Here is a 10118-nt window from a genome sequence, read left to right on the forward strand (position 1 = left end):
ATCTAAAATATTACAGACAATGACCTCAAAAATTATACAAAAAGGCTCAAAAAATTACAAACATGTATCCAATAAAAAAAAATCACTTATGAGAGTTTGGTATCATAAACTTACATGTGGTGTAATTTTTTCCTTCAACATTATTTGAAAATGGTGCATTGGGTATTTTTCTATTAAAAAAATTAACTTTAATTATTAGTTGACCTAAAAAATTACAAACAATAACCTCAAAAATTTTAAAAAAAGACTCATAAAATTACAAACATGTATCCTATAAGAAAATTAATAACAATTAAGTCCTTCAATAGTGTGATAATTTAAAAGTCTTTCTCCAAAATTTATAAGTCCTCCTTAAAAAATTTACAGCTAGTATAAAAAATGTGTTCATTTATAAATAAATAGATGCACTAGTTAAATTGTAAATTTATAGATAATATGTAAATCTCAAAGGTTAACTTGTAATTTGTGTTTTTGCCAATAGTTGTGATCCATTAATTACTCAGGTTAAATTGGTTGGTTAAAATCATATCTTAATAAAAACATAAGTAAGAAATAACACTTGTATTGTTGTATTTATATATAATTTAAGAGACTTAATTAGTATAAATTTTCATATAGGGTACTTGTATGTAAATTTTTGGATTTTTTTTCCGCAATTTTAATTTTGAGGGCATTTTCTATAATTTTAAGTCAATTAATGGTCAAAAATTTCAATATACCCAATGTACCATTTTAAAACATTGAAAGGGAAAATTGCATTATATATTAGTTTAGGATACCAAATGCTATTAAGTAAATAGCTGAGAAGCAAAAATATTCTTTTAACGCATGTTCTAATGAACTAATTAATTATTTTTCCTGTGCAATGAAAAGGAAATGAATAACGAATCTAGCGCGCAAAGTAAAAAATATGTACTATCCATTATATATATCTTTTATCATTTCCCAATACAACTATTTAAAAAACTTTTCAACAAAAAAGATAAAAAAATTTATCTATAAAATCGTTTTTTTTTTCAATTCTAATATAGCAATCATATGACATTCAAAGTTTCAAATTATCTCAAGCTCCACATAAAAAAAAAAAAAATCAATAACCAAGGCAGACTTCTAATGGCCGTTTAGATTTGCGACATTAAGATTTTGGGAAGTATTTATAAATGTACAAACGGACTTTTGAGAAGTACATTGAAAAAGCAATGAAATGAATTTGCTAACATTTCAAGTCAAGCTTTTGAGACAGAAATGAAATGTCGGAGCATTAATTAGGATAATGAATATGTACCTAATTTTCATTTGACCATGTTACCATGTGTTTTCTTGTCTCTCTTTATGTGTTTTGGGGTGAAAACATCTTAAGCTGTATTGATCTAGGTAAGGTCCTTCAACACCTCTCCTAGGCAAATTTGAACTACTTTAGGATCCTTAACCTTTTGACATTTCAACCTATGGATCTCTAAGTGTAGTCACATGAGCTTATACTCATGGACCATGGTTGGATTCTTCATGATGCACAGGTTCTTCAAAAGAGGCAAGTATAAAACATACTTGAATCTTAATATGACAGAAGTAAGATTATTGAATCAAGCTTTCAAGAGAGATGAGAGAGTTTTAGAAAAGAGATATAATTGAGGACACACTAATTTTTTTGCCAAGCAAGTCCTACTTTACAATACATCTTAGTCTCCCTTTTATCAAAGAAGGAAGGAAAGTCAAGACAACACACCATTATTATTATACATTTACACACTTTTCTTAAAGTAAAAGTAGATATGACCAAAATAAAAAGTAAATTTGCCTAAGGTGACCTGACTAAAACAAACAACTTTGTCAAAAAGTAAAAGTCAAAAGTAAATCTGACACTAATAAAAGCAAACATAATTAATGCAAAGCAGATTCTTCATGTGATTGAAGACCTTAGACTCCTGTAGATACATTCTTGATCAAAAGATAGATTTAGATAGCTTTTCTCTCTCTTTCTAACTCAGGCTAAAAGACCTTCTATTTGTTCTTCATCAAAATCTTCATCCATTTTTTAAGATGGTGTAAGGTCAAATGTGTTTTTTTATTTCTAGAAATAGCTAGTAGGTCTGAGACTCTATTTTACAAGGGTTCTAGCTATTTGGAGGAAGCAAGTTAAAAGTCAATCTTGTACTTTGAGATGACTGTGCTCTATGATAAGATTCCATCTATGTTGAGTAGCCTTATTAAACAGCAATACTAGAAAGCCATTCTGGAAATTGATATCATACAAATGTTGATGGATCATTAGGGAGGATAGGTTGATGTGGAATAAGACCAAGAGATGTACACCTAACATTAGGATCTGTACCTAAAAAGTTGTTCATTTCACATCAAAAATCTTTTAACTCAGATAGAACCAATTTTTCATATGACAGCTAATTAAATGAAGTTTTCCATAGGTGTAATTTGTTGGCAATATAAAGATCCCCATGGCTATCTAAGTGGTAGGGATGATGAATGATAAAGAAAGAATAAGCCTTCTGTTCATTTAATAGTACCTTTCACAGACCATATTTTTCAATCACTTGGGAAAGTTCCTTGTGCCATTTGGGTAGTAGTAAAAACCATTCAAGAAAATTCCAGAGATTAGATCCTTCATTAGCAGATTCATGAAGATAATGATAAATGATCAATGGTGGCAAAGCTTAGGCACATGCATAAAAAGCTGAGAGCGACTTAAGATGCCACATGGTTTCATTTGTAGATTTGAGATACCACATGATTTCATTTGGTGTAAGTCCTCTAATATATGGTATGATCAGGTATAGAGTTTGAATGTTAAAAAACTCAAGCTAGGGTTGAATTTGGGTTTTTTGGAGAAGAATGTGGAGCCAAAAGAATAAACTTCCCTTGGCTAATTAGTAGACTTAAAGGACAATTTTAGGATTGAATCTTAGAGGAAAGACTAACTATTTGGGCATGATATTAAGGATAAAAAGAGGTTGGTTTTTTGGGGGTGTTATAAGTTGGATTTTTTAAGGTATGATGAGGTAATTTACGATGATGTTATAATTTCTTTTGATGTATTAGCTTTAAATCTATATTAAGAGAATCAGTCCTTCCATTGAAGATGTTGAGCTTCAGAGAGTATCTTTTTGTTTTGATTTAGAATCTTTGGGAATGACATGTTATTCATTTCTACCACAAAATAATAAGGATTAAGATGAAAAATGAATTTCTCTATGCACATTTCACAGCTAGGACTTCCTTGTAGGCTATGTGATAATGCTTTTTGGAGGGCTTGAATTCTCTATTGGTATGACCATAATAATGTCTTTTTCAATTATCTTCTTCAATGAGTACTACTCCCTAATAGTCATTACTTTCATCAATTTGTAGGATTTTTTTTCAAGAATTCTTAGTGGCGGAGGATGTTGACAAATCTACTTTAGATGGTGGATAACTTTTGTTTGATTAGATCTTAAGGTGGTAAATTTTTCCATAATAGCCTGGATAGCTAACTAGTGTGATGAGACACTTAAGAAATAAAATCCCTGAGTAATTTAGTGTAGCCAAAATTTCTTGAATCTAAGTTTTGGATAAGTTTTCATTAGAAAAGTTTAATAATTCTTGAGCAATATGTGGGCTAGTATTGTCTATCTTAAATGATCATTCCTTAAAATTCTATATAGACTGCACTAATATGACCTTTACAGGTTGAATGCATTATTCCATATTGTTGGATTATTTCATAGAATTGAGCCAATAGGTCTTTATGCTCATGCTGTATTTATTAGAATAACATAATGTCACCAATATATGCCAAGGTATTGTTGATGATGGGCTCAAAGATATGGATCATGGCCTTTTGAAATAGTGATGGGGCAATTTTAAGCCTAAATGGCATAACTATCCATTAGTACTGAGTATTTGAAATATAGAAGGCCATCTTGTATTGATTTGTAAGGTCTATTCCTAATTGTCAAAATCTTGCTTTAAGATCAAACTTCAAAAATATCTTGGTCTACTTTAGATGAACTAGTTGAATATGTATCTTTGGAAGAGTAAACTTGTCATCTTGTAAGAAAGTATTGAGAGGCTTATAATCAATTATTAGACTCTTTTTCCCTTGTTGCTTTTTTGATGTTTTCTCAACATAGAATGCTTGACATGCCCAGTTTGATTTAGTAGGTTCAATCAGTCCCTAATTTAGTAGAGTTGCACATTTTTATTTTGCCAGTGCTAGATCTTCTAGGTTTATCCCAAGATGGGATGCTCTCGTAGGATTAATATCCTCATTTTTCTTGAAAGGTGACTTAATGAAAAATTCCTTATTTTTCTATAAAGGAAATGGATGTTGAAACTAATCATGGTTTTCATAACAAAATTGAAGGAGTTGATTCCAAATTTGTTCATAGCCTGGAGGGGATCGACTAATTTCTAAGATGCTTGGACATTTTTGAAATCATTAAAGAATTGCTTGAACTTTATCCTTATAGGGACTATGTGTAAATTCTTTGTCTATCTATAGACATCAAAGCCAACAAAGATATCCTTTTCAGGTAGATTACTACTAAGGAATTTAATCTAAGTAATGCATCCAGGGAAATATATTATACCAAATTTTCTTCTAGTAATAAGATCTATTTTGAAGGGTTTTCCATCAACTGTGGCAAAATATTCTTCATAAGGAACCCATTCTTCTCTAAGGAGGACGTAGGGTTTTATGACACTTTTGCAAGAACTAATGTCAAGAAAGGCTATGACTAAAATATGCTTGTCATACTTAATGAAGAGGATTTAGATCTTTATGTTGGGTTAAGGAGGTTTGTTGTATGGTTGGCTATAGGAATTTATTGTTCCAAAGTAGGGTTGCGAAGTTTGATTAGTCAACAGAGAGAGTAAACTAATAGCATAGAGTGATATGATGAATATTGTTCTTTATCAAAACTTTCATCTGAGATAAGAAGAGCATATCATGTCTCTTCATCTTTATTAGACTATTCTTCTAGGATAGATTCAATATCTTGGTTATCATCAAGCGGAACAATAATTTCAAGGGTCTGAAGCAACTTCATATCTTTCTTGGATTTATTTGAGCATTTCTTTTCAAAATGTCCCTTTTTTCCACATATAAAACAACTGTATAATCTTTTCAGCTATGAAATTCTTCTTTTGAAAAATCTCAAAAGGCTGCTTCTTTGTCTTGCTGAAGGGTTTATGCTTGTATTTGTGAAAATGAATTTTCTTCTTGCAAGAACATTAATTATGGTCCTTGCATTTTATCTTCAAATAAGTCTTCTTATAGACTGAATGTAACTTTGATTTTCCTTTGAGCGTGGACTTGAAATTGTTGTTGTTCACAAAGCTTATCCAAAGTAAAGAGAGCTAGTTGATAAATTCCTTTGAGAAAGATTTGAGACATATCGCTCTGTAATGCATTAATACCTCTATGTAACTCTGGTTGAAGCTCTTCAAGTAACAAAGCAATAAATGTATATCTAAGATTGATGTCATTAGCACCATTCAGTATATAATATTTTCTAGACATCCGTTAAAAAAGCTTCTTCAAATCCTTTCGATATAATTAATGGCTCTTCATTTCAAAGAACTCCTATTTGCTTCTCTTATCAATGAGATTAAAATATCTAATGAATTCTTTATGAATCATTCTAAGGAATGATGCTACATCAAGCTATGCTATTTGGATCTTTTAGTACTCACTACGTTTTTGAAACCATTCTCTCAAGTTTCAAGTCATTCTTGAGAGAAATTCTGAAAGTGTCTCTTATAAATTCATGTCTAGTCTGGTCATTTGTAAATCAATCCATACATCGAACTCATGAAGTCTATCCTTTCATTTATGCGGAGGTAGATCATCAAAAGTAAACTATAGTCCAAAATAGGTTTGGAACTATGATTACTTAGTCTAGCTAGATTGTCTTCCATGAATTCTGATCCATCATCAGGATCTTCCACAATTGGATCTGGATGAGGTTTAATATGGCAATTTTTGATAAATCAACCAAATACTAGTCTTCTTTAGATCATGTATTTTCAGTTGGGACCTTAGTTGAGATAATTAAATCCATATCTTCTTTATCAAAATAAGTCTATCTAAAAACAAGTTTTGAAGTGATAATTCCTGAAGGATCTAGATATGCAATTCCTTTGGCTTTATTAGTAGGATGACTTTTGTTTTGATGGTAAAAGAAGAGGTGTCTTAATTATCAAAGGCTTTTCTGGAGATTGGTAAAGGATGGTGATGCTTAGTAAGCTTGAGATTTAGTATAATTAGGTTTATGATCAAAAGGTGAATGTTCTGGATGTGATAAGGATATCCTTGGTTTTTGTTTCGACCTTTTCTAGGCTTTTTTGAGAACAAGATAAAACATCTTGAAAGCCTTACTATAATTACTTTCTGCTAGATAGGTAAGGTATATAGAAGTATATGAAGGAAATTTCTTTGACATGGTAGGATAGGTGGGATAGGACTCATAAATGGTCCTGAATTGATCTTAGGCTAAATCTACTTCTATTTGTCATAATTTCTTCCTTACTTAGAAATTTCTTTTTCTTTTCTAAAGAAATTAGGTTCACAATATCTTTCATTAATATATCTTCAAAGTTCTGCATCCAATTGTTGTTCTTGCTTATAGAGTCTATTATACAAACTTTTGACTCACTTATCCATCTGATTTGCCTTTAAAACAAGGTATCTATTCTTGATGTAAGATGTTCAAGTTTAAAATCAATTATATGAAGGACTTTGTCTTGGCTTACAGCATTTTGAGACTATTAATTAAGAACCTCTTCTGCAGGTGTGACAGACTTAAGGGTTGTGATACCTTAGTTGCTAGAACAAAAGGTCTATTGGTAATCTTAACTATGTCATTAATTCTATGCTCAAGAAGAGCAAATTCTTCCTTATAGGGCCTCAACATAGCAATAAAAGGAAAAACTTGTGTCTGCACAAGCGAGAGTGTTCGAATAACAAGTTCAGGCTTCTCCAGAGGGCGAAGATCTTTATAGCCAATTTTTTCAAGAAGCAAAAAAAAAAAACAGTACTTCTTTCAGTAAAAGGATTTGGAGGTCTTACCCATCTTCTAGTCTACTTGGGGCCGTGATCATCATCGTTGTCATCCTTAAGAGGATACTTATGTTTACAGGGAGTTCTTGGTTGCTTGGTTTTTTTTTTTTGGAAAATATATGGGTCATACTAGTCCTCATCACCATCAGAGTTATCCTAAAAATTACAGTCGCAACTAGGATAACACATACTTGAGTAACAATCCCAAATAAATTGACTTTTAACATGGAAAACATAGATTGGCCTAGCCTCCTATGTAAACCACTCAATAGGGGGTGCTCAATATATGCTAGTGTAATTATAAAGATCTTGCCGGAGATCTGGGTTAGATCTTGACCATGATGATGATGATGCTGATCATGTATCTCCATCATCAATTTCAAGTATAGTTCTAAGTATAGCTTATGATAGATAGATGAATAGAGTTTATGATGCAATTAGAGACTATATGAAACATTATAGATCAAATAATTATATAATTTTAAGTATTAATGTGTTTAACTATTTAAATAATTTGTCACGTCTCAAAAATTAAACGTGACCAACACAAGACGTATGCATAGACACACATCCCTTAAGCCTTAATTAAAAAAAATCTCAAATCTAATATCTCAATTTATATGAAATATGATTTGAAAATTATTGTAATATTTTCATATACACAAACGACTTCCTAAAACTTCAATAGAAATTTCAGCAAAACCTTCATTATAAATTAGGACCTCCTGAAGTTTCTACAACAACCATATATAGCCCAAATCATAAATGCAAAACTCTACTCCCCCACAACAGACAGGCAAATAGATTACAGATAACAATCCTTCCTATAATTAACATAGAGCAATTAATCATAAATTCAAAATATAATATATAATTAAGCATTACATTGAAAGTAATGTATCCTCAAAAGATTTTCTAATCAATCCAGCAATGCACCCTCAAAAGTCATCAGAAGGTACAGCATCAATTATGCTGTTTGAGAACAAATAAATTCTTTCCAGTGAATAACGTCCCAATCATGACATTTTCCAAAATCAAAATGAATAACTATAACATTTACATAAATTAATGAAAAACAATTCAATGTAAACAAATTTTGTAAACTTGGAATAAAAATTCTATATAACTTCACCATTAGTAAACTTTAAATTTATAATGATAAGATAGCTTTAACATTGAATCTAAACAAGTCAAAATGATTAAATACATAAACAAAAATAACAATTTTTACGAATTGAAAACCATCAAATATAAAATCACCAATTAATTGAAAATTTATGTTTATGGAGATTTATCAGAATAATTTACAAATGTGGATACACAATCCTTGAGAGTAAATAACTAAACGTGACTTATGCCACAAAAACAAATGTGGACACACAATCCACGAGGGTAAGTAACCAAACACAACTGAAGCCACGAAACAAATGTAAACACACAGTCTATAAGGGTCATGCTAATTAAACGCACCTTGAAGCCATAAAAATAAATACAGGCACGAGACCTATGAATAACAAACGTGAGAACAAAGCTCACGAAAATCAAACTAGCTAGTCATTAATCATGGCTTGCTAAGGGCTAATGGAACTACCGTTAACAACCAGTGTTTTATATAAAATTCTCTTTAAATTTATTTTCAAACATGTGAGAAAATCATCACTTTCAAAATAAAATTTTTATTTGCAATGTCAAACTCACATGAATCATTTTTTTTCCTAGCAATTCAATAATTTTCATAATGAAATCCCACAATTAGAATTCAAACTTGTGTCTATTGATTAACTAAAATAATTAATTCTAGTAAAATAATTTCATGAAAAAAAGTAATTTAATCAACAAAATATCTCATAATCACATTGTTGTCGTAAAAAAAATTTGCATAAAAATGTAATATTTTAATAAAAAAATTTTATTGAAATATCAGTTAAGACGCTATTCACTTACCTGATAGTTCCTAAATTCAAAGATATAATTCTTCCAAATTTCTCTTCTTCTAAATACCCTAAAAAATATAATAAGGTTTTAAAAGACTTTCCACCAATTTAATAGTTTCTCTTCCAAAATTAACACCACCATAGTCAATTTAAATAATTCAAAATTTTTCATACATCATAATTTCTACCACAGTTTCTTTATAATCCTTTAACCATAACTAATTATTTAATTGAGATTTAATTCTCTATCAGACCTATTAACAAACACATAGTGTGCATTGGTTTTTAATTCTTTCAATTTAAACTTTTAACCTCCCATTGCTAAACTAACGAGTCCCCAAATATGCTTTCACAATCAAATTTCCATTTAAGGATTTATTTAAGCTCGATTAAAATTCAATCCATTCTCATTTCAATAGTTTCTAATGCCAATTTGAGTTCATCAAACTTCACATTTAAACTCAAAGAAATTTAAATCTAATTTCATCTTGCTGTAGTGAAATTATCTATGGCAACTCATGCTCTAAAACTTATTTTTTTTTTAACCTCATTTATCTCAAATCATCAATGGCAGGAACAAGACAAAGAAAGAGAGAAGAATATCTTGCCGCATTGGACAAGGGAAGAACTTCAACACTGTTACCCCAGGAAGGAAGAAAAAGATTCCATGGCATCGAACCAAGAAGAAGGTCTTGCAAGAGAAGCTTCTAGTTTTGGAGACTTGGCTCCCAACGCACCAGTAACGACGCGTAGACAGAGAAAGAATAGAGAAGGAGGATGACTAAACAAGGGATGGAAGAAGAAAAAAAGGGAGAAAATGTGGTGCACCTTCAATTTCGGCCAGCGATTGCGACGAGAGGCACACCCATAGTCATCGGCTAACAAACTGAGAGGGAAGACGGATGAAGGAATTCGATTCTCTCTCTCACTCTTTCCCTCTCTCTAAGGTTCTCGAAAAATTAGGAAATGGAGGAGAAGGCCCGCACGTTCTGATATCTTCCTCTCTCTTATATTTTTAATATTTATTTGCAATAACGGGCAGAATGGTAATTTTGTGTGGATGAGGGAAACAAAAACGTGACTTCGTAAGCCAAGAGCCAAGAGAAATTGCACTAATTAAGCTACTCATG

The sequence above is a fragment of the Prosopis cineraria genome, unplaced genomic scaffold (assembly GCF_029017545.1).
Source record: "Prosopis cineraria cultivar Desert tree isolate PC_DT_omini unplaced genomic scaffold, ASM2901754v1 PC9, whole genome shotgun sequence".
NCBI lineage: Eukaryota > Viridiplantae > Streptophyta > Magnoliopsida > Fabales > Fabaceae > Prosopis > Prosopis cineraria.